Genomic DNA, 14,247 nt, shown 5'->3' with positions numbered 1-14,247 from the left:
AGAAGAAATCGTACAATATTCAAATCTGTTTTCCACAATTCATTCAATCTCTGTCATTGATTCGTAAACAAAAAAGTCTAGTTTTCCTACTGTTATATACCTTCACCCACAGTCGAATTTTGAAACCACCTCATTTTCAACATTCCTAACACCTTCTTCTTTGGGTGTGCCTTCCATTTTGTTTTTGTTAAGCTGTTATAACTTGCCAGTTGAGATTTCAGTTCCAATCTACAATTGGGGCTTTTAATCATCTTTTTTCCTGTTTATTGAAATGAATAATAACACTGCACAGTGGATATTCACTCATCTCACTATATCTGAGCATCGATTTGAACTCGATTTGAACGCTGATACCGAGAAATATGATTCACTGTGAAAGAACTATTGTGCATAGACACGTCGAAGAAACGTCTTGACCACTCAAACTCATTGTGAAAGAAATTCTGAACCAGCCAGGATGTGCAGAAGAAAAGTACCATCAGTTCTTCCAGAAAAAAATAGTTGCCTTCCTGCATAACTACGCTATACAAAAAGTATGCTAGACAAAGAACACTTATCAGTTTCGAGAAGAAACAACACTTATAGTGCTGCGGATCTAATCGTGTTACTTTATAAGCAATGCACATTTCAAAATTTCGTGGTTTAGAAGCAGCGTTCATTACTTGCCCGATAAATTGTAGCCAATTCGCAATGATGAGAGATATGTTATTGCAGAAACTCCTGTATGGAAATGTGTTGCTGGAAAAGCGCAGCAGGTCAGGCAGCATCTAGGGAACAGGAGAATCGACGTTTCGGGCATTAGCCCTTCTTCAGGAAGGGCTAATGCCCGAAACGTCGATTCTCCTGTTCCCTAGATGCTGCCTGACCTGCTGCGCTTTTCCAGCAACACATTTCCATCTCTGATCTCCAGCATCTGCCGACCTCACTTTCTCCTCAGAAACTCCTGTACACAAGAAAAGCATGATATCCTTTGCTCAGTGGATTAGTACGTGGTACACCGACCAACTCACCCCCTACTGTCTATAAATTATCCAATTTGATGAATGCAATAGAATGAGTGTCAAATGATTGTCTAACGTCATTCCTCTCTAACATTACCTGTCTGGCGATCAGCCAACTACCTGACTGAAACTAAAGTGTGTCCATCTCCCTGTAACTAGCATCTATCACACTCTGCCCCCGTATGCTCCTCAGTTTGTCGAACTGCCACTCTAAATTGGTAAAGGTATGTAGAAAAGTATCAAAAAGAGTTGTAAAATTATTGAATGGTTATACTCTTTATATAGAATATCAGACAAGAGCAAGACATGATGGAATGTTAGGAATTGTTGCAAACATTGTAAGGTATTATATGAAGGATCATGACAGTTGAGAAAGAATTACAAGTGCGATAAATGATTAAAACATTTTTGATAACTATATAAAGGATCATGAATATTATCAACAAACACACGGAAAGCATTGTGAAGATTGTCACAAATATTAATGGATTGAAAACAGTTGCAAATTCAATACGCCACAGTGTTTGATGGGAAACATCTCTCTGAATCAATTTATTGTGAAAGCATGCAGAGAATCACTGGAGCAGGTGTGGTCAATAGAAAATTCCGGAATGGAAATTAGAGGAAGCATGGATATCTGTCACAATTGTCTCATTCTCTCTGAGGACAATGATTTATATCTCTACTTTGTCAAACACACGAACGGGACCTGTTGGTTTGTGGTGAAAACAGTTTCTATTGTCAGTCCATTCCTTTCCTCCAGAAGGTAGAAGTGAACCATTTCCGTCGAAAAACACTCGGCTTCTGCACTTCCTGGTGCTGCCTGATTTGCTGTGTTTTTCAGCATCCTCCTAACCACTCTGTCAGACAAACTTTGGTACCCAACCCAATCCAAAATGAACTGAAAGCCTGCAGCAATGTAGAGAAGCACAGCAACCCAAAAATACAAAGCAGGCAGAAGACTCATATTGCTTTTCAGCATATCTGGTAGTTTTAGACTTCTGTGATAGATAAGCCTCATTTTATTTTTTGGTACGACTTTAGAGAAACATGTTCACAGAGTCTGAAATAATATCGCAAGATTTTGGATTCATGTTCCGCAATTTAAATTTTGGACAATCACATTTACTTATGCAGCAACTCAGTCTAACTTCAGGGAGAAAATTAAGAATAGTTTGAAATCTCTGGTTTCATAATTTAAATAATGAATGAATTACATGTACTTCTGAGAGCACATTGACAGTGTCACAATGTTTGGAGCTGGTAAATGCCAGATTTATACTTTACCATCTTATGAAGTTCATTAAACTATGGTCAAAGCTTTGCCAGCATTGTAATAGACATTGCTGGGCTGGAAGGAAATTGAGGGCATTTAGTCCTGCTCAGGATGATAACCTTTCGAAATATGACCCCTGCACAAGTGGAATTTACACATTTTCAGATCAGCTTCAAATGAATATCAAAGAAGAGTCACAAATAACAGAAAGCTTTAGGAGTTAACACATTACAAATAATCTTCAGTGCGTTTGTAGTGACACCGTCTTGTGCCTCTGAAATGGTTTATTTCGATTTGATGACCTTGATCATTTTTGCAAGTGCTACCAGTCAGCCATCACCCTTTGCAACGATCTATCACCAATAAATCACACAGCCAGCTGTCTGTAAGATTATTCCTTTCCACCGCCAGCTCTGCCTGTACATCACTCATCTCCGTGCAACAATTGTACAGGAAGCATTTCTTCACATTCATCACAATATCTTCCTGCTATTCTGGTACACAGTCCATCTGGCAGTCGTTTCCTCTGTAAGGATTGTTCAGACGACTACACTCCACCAGGAAATATAATATGTCTGTCTGGTGTATTCATCCTGCACTGCATTGCCCTGATTGGACAGCAGTTCGCCAATCCACCATTTGTGTGGAAAAGCTTTGGGAATATGGACTTTAGTAAGGCATTTGATAAGGTTCCCCATTGTAGACTAATGGAGAAAGTGAAGTCACATGGAGTGCAGGGTGTTCTGGCTAGGTGGATAAAGAACTGGTTGAGCAACAGGAGACAGAGAGTAGTAGTTGAAGGGAGTTTCTAGACATGGAGAAAGGTGACCAGTGATGTTCCACAGGGTTCAGCATTGGGGCCACTGTTATTTGCAATATATATAAATGATCTAGAAGAGGGCACTGTTCGTATTATCAGCAAGTTTTGCAGGTGACATAAAGATTGGTGGAGTAGCAGAAAACATAAGGGACTGTCAGAGAATACAGGAGGATATAGATAGACTGGAGAGTTGGGCGGAAAAGTTGCAGATGGCTTTCAATCAACACAAGTGTGAGGTGATGCATTTAGGCAAGTCTAATTCTAGCGCGAATTGTACAATGAACGGAAGAGCCTTGGGAAAAGTTGATGGGTAGAAACATCTGGGAGTGCAGGTCCATTGTATCCTGAAGGTTGCCGCACAGGTGGATAGAGTGGTCAAGAAGACATATCGCTTGCCTTCATTGGACGGGGTATTGAGTATAAGAGCTGGCAAGTCATGTTAAGATTGCACAAGACATTGGTTCGGCGGCAATTTAGAATTTTGTATTCATTTCTGGTCGTCGCATTACCAAAGGGATGTGGACGCTTTGGAGAGAGCGCAGAGAAGGTTTACGAGGATGTTGCCTGGTATGGAAGGTGCTAGCTATGAAGAGAAATTGAGTAGGTTAGGTTTATTTTCACTAGAAAAAAGGAGATTGGGGGGGGAGACGTGATTGAGGTTTATAAAATCATGAAGGGTATAGACAGGGTGGACAGAGACAAGCTTTTGCCCAAGGAGAAGGATTCAATAACGAGAGGTCATGCTTTCAAGATGAGAGGTGGAAAGATTAAGGGGGATACACGCCGCAAGTACTTCACACAGAGGGTGGTGGGCGTTTGGAATGCATTGCCAGCAAAGGTGGTAATGGCAGGCACGGTAGATTCATTTAAGATGCCGCTGGACAGATACATGAGTAGATGGGTGCAGAGGTTTACAAATGCTTAGGAATTGACTGACAGGTTAAGACAGTACATTTGGATCGGCTCAGGCTTGAAGGGCTGAAAGGCCTTTTCCTGGGCTGTAACTTTTCTGTGTTCTTTTCTTTGAATCAGTTAAAAGATATACCTTCTTTGACACATATCTGGGCTTGGAAGAAATGTTAAAGTCACTTCATGAGAATGGAAATTTTAAAAGCTGTTATAATTCCTATCATCTTCGTCAACCGTTGCAAGATAGAAATGCATGAAAATCCAAGACCATTGAACAACCAAGAATATTTCACTAAAACTAATTAGAAAATGCAGTTAACGTGGAATATACAAAAAATGCAAATGTCATCTTGCACAAGTAAGGAATACCTTTGGTTTGTTTAGTTGGATTGAGTCCACCTTCAATGTTTGCCCAGTTTTCATTTGCTACTGTACAGAGCTAAACGTATTTAGTGATTATGCGTGCATATAAAGATTTTTTTATTGATGAAGTACATTTTTGAAATGAAGTAAATAAGTACAGTATAAAAACATGGAAAACGCAATCATTTCCTTTCCTGTCAATTCAGTTACATTGTCATCTTCGCTGTTGCTTATATTTCCCTCGTAGGCTATCATTGTGGGAGTTTGAAGACTGCTCTCATAATGTTCTATTGTTATTTGCATTATTAAGCAAAGTGGGCCGAATAACCTCATTCAAATTTGTAACAATTTTGTGATTCTGTGAATTAAGTGGCTTTATTAATTGAACCGATTATTCACAGCAGCCGGTGGCAGCTTTACAATCAGCAATACAATATCAGAAATACAATCTCACCAAGGTGTCAGTCAGTGGCTCTACGAGTTGATCAGCGCAGTACTGAAAACGAAATGATCACTTGCACAATGAAGGAGCAGATTATTAATTCAGGAAGGACTTATCGTGTGTAGAACGTCCAGAGAGTGTACTACATGATCCTTACTGTCTGTGGTCTGCCCTTACCCTAAATATTTCAAAAGTTTAAATGTTGAAACCATGTCTGATAATGTTACGTGGTGATCACTTAAGCCGGTCACGTGCTTGATCAAATGTCTTGTTTTGTCTCCGAACTTTTGTTCCTCCTCTTAGATGATAATAAAACGCTTTTTGTTACGCACAGAATTTCCAACATTGATTTAACTTCTTTAGTGCAATGTGTGATTGTGCTGAAATATACAACAACTGACATTGAATTACTGAGTACAGCATTCTGGTGAATATATTTTTAGGGTTCAATAAAGCCCGTACCACAATGGGATAGGAGACATTATCACACTTTTCTTGTACTTTGTGAATATCCATCAGGATATAATAGTTCTGTGTGCATTTCATTAAATGTCACAAAATAATATATTATTATCATGAAATTTCATTTTTCCAGTGTGTCTTTGTGTTCAATTGGGCATCTTTAACTTTCTTTTTTTGAAGTACTATACAGCAGGGGGTTCAACTAATTGCATAATTTTTCACTGAGTTGAAATAAATTAAATTCAAATCAATTCCAAGAACTAGCCAGCTACAACTGATAATGCACAAGCAAAGGTCAATACAGATCATTGAATTAAATTAGAGAGTCGGCAAAAGTGCAGTTGAGCTATTCTGCATGAAATGCAACTGGCAGTCAGTCAGTCTCACTGTCTTTCGCACGCCGTTAGAGTTTCTGTGTGAACATGAGATAAATATAATGATGGGAGGAGGTAGCATAAGAGTGAATGTGAGTTACATTAAATGGTCTCAGGAACATAACAATAAAAGTGAGCTCAATGAAAGGACATACGTTTGCAATCCTTAAAAATATTTTTAACCATCCTGAATTGCCATCGTTCTACAGTGTACAAGTCCTGGCAGCTCTTTTCAATCGTTCTATAGGGTATAAACCCTGGCAGCTCATTCTCATCGTTCTACAGTGTACAAACCTTAGGCAAACCCATTACTATCGTTCTGCATGGTACTATCGTTCTATAGTGTTCAAACCCTGGCAGCTCATTCCCATCCTTCAGCCGGGTACAAACCCAAGCAGCTCATTACCATCGTCCCACAGTGTACAAACCATGGCATGTCTTTGCCATCGTTCTGTAGCATGTAATAAAGTCTGGCAGCTCATTGCCATAGTTTTGCAATGTACTAGCTCTGGCAGCTCACTCCAATCGTCCTTCAATGTACAAACCCTTATAGCCCTTTGCTCTCGTTCTGCAGGGTACAAATCCTGTTAGATCATTACCATTGTTCTACAGTGTCTAAGCCCTGGCAGCTCATTCCCATCGTTCTACAGTGCAAAAGCCATGGCGATTCATTGCCATCGTACTACAGTGTGCAAACCATGGAAGCTCATTGCGATCGTCCTATACTGTACAAACCCTGGCAGCTCATTGCCATCGCTTACAGTGTAGAAACCCTGGCAGCTCATTGCCATCGTTTACAGTGTACAAACCATGGCACGTCATTGCTATCGTTTACAGTGTACAAACCCTGGCAGGTCATTGCCATCGTTTGCAGTGTACAAGCCATGGCAGCTCATTGCCACCGTTTACAGTGTACAAACCATGGCAGCTCGTTACCATCGTTTAGACTGTACAACCATGCCAGGTCAGTGGCAACGTTCTGCAGTATGCAATGAACCATGGCAGCTCACTGTTATCGTTATGCCATGCACTCGCCCTTGCAGATCATTCCCATTGTCCTGCAGTATAAAAACCCTGATAGCGCTTTGCCTTCATTCTGCAGGGTACACATCCTGACAGCTCATTGTCATCGTTCTACACTGTGCAAACCCTGGCAGCTCATTCCCATCGTCCTACAGTATACAAGACGTGGCCGTTCATTGCCATCGTCCTACAGTGTACAAGCCCTGACAGCTCATTGCTATAGTTCTGCAGGGTACAGAACATGGCACAAACCTGCTTCAGTTTTCAAGTCGCTTCCTTTATAACGTCAGTAGTGTGGTTTTCGCTGATGGTTGTGAACGTTCTTCCAATCATTAACAGCATGTCCCATTTGTCATATTTATTTGTCTCCGAATTAGTACGAAAATGAAATAATTTTTTTGAAGGAGAACACTCACACTATCACAAACCATCAATTGAATGTCAATGAAGGGCATAGCTGAATCAAACAGAAATGTATTAACGTCGTTGGTGCTGGAGTAGACAACACAGTTCTTCTGTAATTTCAATGCATTTTTTTCACTTTGTCAGAGTTGTGCAGTCGTGTCTCTGTGTCAGGTGTCACTTCAGATAAATGGAATGCACACAGTGTCCTAAATTATTTACTTTTGCTTTCATTGGAAAACATGACGTTGACACCACCTACCTCAACTGCGAAACAAAAGCGAGGTAATATTTCAATTTTTGTGAGCGTAAACAGCCTGAGGCTCACCAGTTGCCAGAAACTGTTGTTACTACAATATAGCCAAGGAAATTTGACAAGGTATAAATAAATTGTCCTGTGGTTTTATCATCACAGAATAAAATATGAAGGGCTTAATGACGGTACAAAGCGAGATATATTAACGTAGAAATGACTTTTCAAATGTACAATCTTTAAAAAATGTGGACTACATGATCCTTGCTGTGGTTGGCCTACTTGGTAAGTGAAAATAATAATCGAAGATCTGTACATGTTACATTGCAGTTAATAATGTTACGGCTTGATCACAACTGTATATCAAGCAGTCAGTTGTTGGATCATATGAGATGATTTGTCTTTACAATTTCATTCTACCTCTTCAGATTTTCATGAGGCACTGCCTGAGGCTCATTTTTTTTCTGGCAATGATTTACTGCCTTTTGTGTATTGCTGTGCAGTGTTAGAAAGGATATCATAAACATTCTGAGGAAGACGTTTGGAACATTTATTCCGGTAGATGCATGTTCACTGTTGTGAACAGTTGTCTGCAGTGCAGCTGTCTTTTTGTGAATCTCCATCTATTTACATTTTTAATAATGTTTGTTTTCTCACTGGAGGTTTTGAAGGTGGTTCAATATGAAATAGCTCACATTTTAGTCAACTTTTCTATTCTATTCTGTTGCATATTTCTTTTTGTATGGTTTCTTTTTGCAGTTGATTAAAATAAATAGTGGATTTTTTCATGGCTTTCACTGACCTATAGTGTATTTTTCATGCAGGTTGCTGATTTTCACAGATCCATATAAATGAACAGTCTCGACTCTTCATTTCAATGCACTGGGAATCAAGAAGTTGATGGTGAAAATGAATAGTAGAAAAACATGAGGCCAAGAGAGAAATCTTCAAGTTGCACCGAGGGTGTGTGTTTCACAAGCAGCCGTAACCTGACCCAAGCTTTGCAACAATTGCATCCATGGGCTAATTCAGCAACTTCTGAACAAATGCGATGGTTGTTCTGACTGGTTTCATATAGAAATCTAACTGAGAAATTTCAATAGTTTCGGAAAATTACCACATTAATTCATGTCTTTTTCAAAAGAGTTTCATAGAATCACATAGTTACACACACGATAGAAACAAAAATCCCTTCAGTCCTACCCGTCTATGCTGACCAAATAGCCTAATTTCATCTCGTCGCATTTGGAAGCATTCAACCGACATCCTTCTAAATCTTTCCCATTCATGCATCCTCCAGATTCCTTTGAAACATTGGAATTGTACAAGTCTACACCATTTCCAAAGGCAGCTCATTGCATATACGCACCAGCCCCTCCATGAAAAGCTTGCTCTTCGTTCCCTTCTTTATCGTTTCCCCATCACGTTAAAACAAGCTCTGTGATGTTGGACTCCCCCTCCCATGGGAAAAAGACTTTGGCAATTATCTTCATCAATTTTCATCATGATATTTTCAATCTTAATCTCCGATATTACAGGGAAAATAGCCGCAGCTGACCCAGTCCCGTCCGACAGCTCAATTATTCCAACAATGATAACGTCCCTAAAATCGTTTTGGAAGCTTTACAGGCTTAAACACATCTGTGCTATTGCAAGGAGAACAGAACTGAATGGAATATTTCAGAAATGGTCCAACGAATGTCCTGTACAGACGCAGCATGTCCTCAATGGATGCTAGTAAGCACAAGGGTTCTAAATGCCATTTTCACTACCTATCTATCTGTGAATCCAACCTTATGTAACGGTGAATCTATATCCTAATCTCGCTTTGTTTGGCAACGTTGCCCTGAAGCCTGCGCTAACTCTCCTAACCAAAGTGCAATGCTTCAGTTGTAGCTAACGTTTGCTACTTGTTCAGGTAAATGGCCAAAATGCGCACAATCAAATAGAAATAATTGTAAAATATTCAACCACTTAAAAGTTTAATGTAATTGGAACTGTTTTGCTGTAATTAACTTTATTGGACAATCAAATTCATCCTTAACCATCATCAACGCAAAGGCTGGAGTCACAGATCCAAATGAGAAAACATAACTGTTTCCATAAATGCTGCACCTGGTTACTTCAGGTCTACACGTGGATTCCATCGAACCAGTATCGTTATTTCTTTTCCTTCAAGAAAAAAAAAACAGAAAAACAACAAAGAAAACGAACAAAAGGTCTTCCTAAACAATGGGAAAGATAAAGAAGCACCCTCCTCCAAAAAAGAGGGGAAACAAACAGTATCAGGAACACACTTTCTGTAGCGCCAGCCAGTTCAGAGTCTGTCCCCTGAACTGAGGCGACTCTAAATCTTCTGCTCTTCTTTTTTTGTTTTTCTTCCCTTTTTTTCTCTTTCTTTTTTCATCCCGACACTAATGCCTTACTGCGGTAGTGTTTGTATCTTCCCTGGCACTCATGTCGTGCATGTGCAGGTGTGAGACATAGTTAAACACAACAAGTGTATAAATCTTTATTCAATTTCTACCGCCAGGAACAATGGAAACACGAGGGTGGCTAATGCTTCATTAAAGGCCATGGCTGTATGATAAAAAAAACCAAAGGGAAGGGTAGGGATTAAATCAAATTAGAGTTAGATGGAGAAATAAAGCACTCCACTACCTGCGGTGCCCAGCTCTCCCTGAACAGCTCGAGGGAGTTGTTAGATAACTCGTGCTCTTTCTCCATTGATACCTGGACTCGCTAGTATCGTTATATCACGCGTTAGATCTTTCACAGAAAACACCTTCAATTTACAATGATATTCTCACGACTGGAAACTGGTCTTGAGATTCCTTTCTCTCTGAAACATTTATTGAATGATTTCAAAAGGGCGTCAAGTTTCACAGGTATTAACCACATTTCTCTTTTATATTAAGGCCCACTGTCAGACTACCTGCAGATACGTCTCCTTCATTTCAAAAGCAGGCTAGTTTCCTTGCTGTAATAATTAGAATGTCCTTATGCTTGCTCCACAAATCGGAGTATTGAATATTAAAGTTGCCAAGTCGTGTTGCAGCTGTATAAAACTTTAATTGAATCGCATTTTGTATATTGTGTACAGTTCTGGTGAACAAAGCTGGCCTTGTGCAGAGTGAAAAATATGATTGTCTGGATTAATGTGTCTGAGCTTTAAGGAGAGATTGAACAAAACTGGACTGTTTACCAGATTAGTAGAGGCTATTGAGAGCGCTGATAGAAGTATATAAATTGATGAAGCATGGATCGAGTGAATAGTCGGCACTATTCTTCTAAACTCGAGTGAGTACCCCGCACATGCTGACAGACCTGCAGAGTATCTCCAACAATTTCTGTCTCTATTTCATAAAACCTGCCATTCTTTGTCTGAATACATATAAGTACAACTGGAGTTACAGGACCTTTATCTGCAGCAATATCTTGTGGAGGAGTTTTGGGAAAGGTCCGAATTTGAAAATGATGCGGACGTCAAAAGGCAATATTATGCTGAATGGTTGGTGATTATTTCAGGATAAGGACAGTGTATAAAGTGGAACAAGAGTCTTGATCTGTTGACCATATTACAATGCAGGAACAACTGACGACGTAATAAACAATAGCACGTCCCTTACTTCTTAATTTACAGTAGGGTAATTGTCATTGAAAGACCCATTTGCTATTATGAATGTTTCATCTTTTGCAGTATTGAACCAAAAATACAGGATGATGCATTTAGGCATTTGCACATACAGGAACATTCAATGAGAATTTGAACGATCCCTTTTCTCATGGCTAATACTTTTTCATGAGACATAAGATTCCATCAGCAATAGGAAAAGTAATCATCAGCAGGACAGCAGTTCGCAGCAATGGAGAGAAGCACAGCGAACCAGAGATGGAAAGCAGGAGGAAGTCTGTCATTTTACTTTTCACAATCCCGTAGATTTATACTACTGTGGTTGATGTTTATCATACATTTCTTTCGTCACACGTTTAAAGGAACATTTTACGCAGAGTCTGAAATGGCATTTCAAGATTTTGGATTAATGTTGCTGAATGTATGTTGTTGCTCAAACCCATTTATTTATGCAGCAACTCGGTCTAGGTTCAGAGAGACAATGAAGAACGCGTTGACATCTCTGGTTTCAAAACTTACATAATGAATGAATTACTTGTAAACTTGCAAGTGCGCTGAGCTATGTCACAGTGTTTCCAATCAGTAAATACCAGGTTCACATTTGACCATCTGATAAGTGAACGGACAAGTTGTGGTGGCATTGCGCATAAGCATTACTGGTCTGAAAATATATTGGGGAAATCTCGTACTGGTCAGGACGATAAACATTGGAAATGTTCACTCTTGCATTAGTTCATTTTGCACCTTTTCAGACGTGCTTCAAATAAATGTGTCATTAATAGATGGAAAAGAAGGGTCACAATTTCTGAAAAACTTCAGCAATTAATTGATAATAAACATTTAAGTGCATTTGCAGTGACGATGTCCCCTGACTCTGCAATGGTTTATTTCGAACGGATGTTCTTGAGCACTTCTTACAATCCTATGTTTGAACTGATACAAGGCAGTCATCATCCAATACAACCAATGAATAACACGTCCAGCACTCTGAGATCATTCCTTCCCATCGCCAGCTTTGTCTGTACATCATCCATCTCCATCTCCATTATAACAATTGTGCAGAAAGCATTTCTTCACATTCATCGCAACCTCCTCTCCCTATTCTGATACTCAGTCCATCTGTCAGTCCTTTCTTCCCTCAGGATTGTTCAGGCGACTGCACTGCACGAGGAAACATGATTTCAGTGACTTGTGAATCAACGCTGGATACAGTGCCCTGATTCGATAGAAGTCCGCCCTTACATTATTTCGTTGGAAAATCGTTGCGAATCAATTAAAAACCTATCCTCTGCAATCCATTTCTGGGTTTGTAAAATGTTAAATTCATTTCTTGAGAATGTAAATTAATTAAGTTGTCATAAATCATATCATTTGGGCAAACATTGCAAGTTAAAAATGCAAGAGATTCCAAAGGTATTCAACAATCAAGAACACTGCACTGCACACCCAATTACAAAATGCCGTTATTATAGATTATAAATATATATGTGCAAATAATTCTCTTATTCAATTAAGAAATGTCTTTGTGGTTTGTTGGATTGAGTCAAACTTCAATGTTTGTTCACTTTTTAATATAATTCTTCATATAAATTCTGTCTGATATTCCTCTCTTTCACACATAAACCCCGATTGATATTCCTGTCTCTCATACATGGCGCATTTCTGATATTCTGCTCTCTCACATATAAACCCTGTCTGATATTTCTGTCTCTCACACATCACTCCTCTCTGATTTTTCTGTCCATCACACATAAATGCGGACTGATATTCCTCTCTCACACACAAATGAACATAGTCTGATATTCCTCTCTCTCACACATGAACTCTCTGATATTCCTCTCTTTCAGACATAAACCCTAACTGATATTCCTCTCTCTCATCCATGAAGTCTGTCTAATATTCCTCTCACACAAAAACCCGAACTGAGATTTTCCTCTCACAAAACTCCAGTCTGATATTGCTCTCTCTCGCACATAAAACCTGACTGATATTCCTCTCTCACACATACACCCATCTGATATTTCTCTCACACATAAACCCTGACTGATATTCCTCTCCCTCACACATATACACTGTCTGATATTCCTCTCCCTCACACATAAACTTTGACAGATATTCCGTTCTCTTACACATGACCTTTGTCTGATATACCTCTCTCTCACACAAAGCCTGATTGATATTACTTCTCTCACAAATATGCCCTGGCTGATATTCCTCTCTCTCAAACATAATCCCTGACTGATATTTCGCTCTGTCATACATGAACCTTGTGTAATGTTCCTCTCTCCCACACATGAACACTTTCGAATAATCCTGTCTCGCACGTAAATCCTGACTACTATTCCTCTATCTCATACATAAACCCTGTCTGATATTCCTTTCCCTCACACATGAACTCTGTCTAATATTCCTTACTCTCATACTAAATCCTGACTGATATTCCTCTCCCACACACAAACCATTAACTGCATTCGATCTCTCATACATAAACCCTGACTAACATTCCTGTCTCTCACACATAAACACTGCCTGATATGCCTCTCTCTCACACACATAAACCCTACCTGAAATTCCTATATCTCACACAGAAATTCTGATTGATTTCCTCTATCGGAAACATAAAACCTAACTAATATTCCTGTTTCTCACACATAAACCCTGACTGAAGTTCCTCTCACAAATAAACCTGTCTGACATTCCGCTCTCACACACATACTCTTATCTGTATTTGATCTCTCACACATAAACTGACTAACATTCCTATCTGTCACACATAAAACTTGACTGATATTCCTGTTAACCAAGCATAAACCCTGACTTGTATTCCTGTCTCTCACACATAAACCTTGTATGATATTCCTCTCTGTCACACATAAACTGTGTCGGATATTCCTGTCTCTCTCACATAAGCCCAGACTGATATTCCTGTCCCTCATAGATAAACCCTGTCTTGTATTCCAATCTCTCACACATAAACCCTGACTAATATTCTTATCTCACATAAACCCTGATTGATATTCCTGTCTTTCACACAGAAGCCCTGTGTGATATTCCTGTCTGTCACACATAAACCGTGTCTGATATTTCTGTCTCTCTCACATTCGCCCCGACTGATATTCTTGTCACTGACACATTAACCTAGAATGATATTGCTCACACTCACACAAACTGTGACTGATATTCCTGTCTCTCTCACATAAGCCCAGACTGATATTCTTGTCACTGACACATAAACCCAGAAGGATATTGCTGACACTCACACAAACTCTGACTGATATTCCTGTCTCT

The sequence above is a fragment of the Chiloscyllium plagiosum genome, unplaced genomic scaffold, assembly GCF_037043375.1.
Source record: "Chiloscyllium plagiosum isolate Xiang-an unplaced genomic scaffold, Cpla_swu_hap1 HiC_scaffold_40, whole genome shotgun sequence".
Lineage (NCBI taxonomy): Eukaryota > Metazoa > Chordata > Chondrichthyes > Orectolobiformes > Hemiscylliidae > Chiloscyllium > Chiloscyllium plagiosum.
This window is presented reverse-complemented; position numbering follows the sequence as displayed.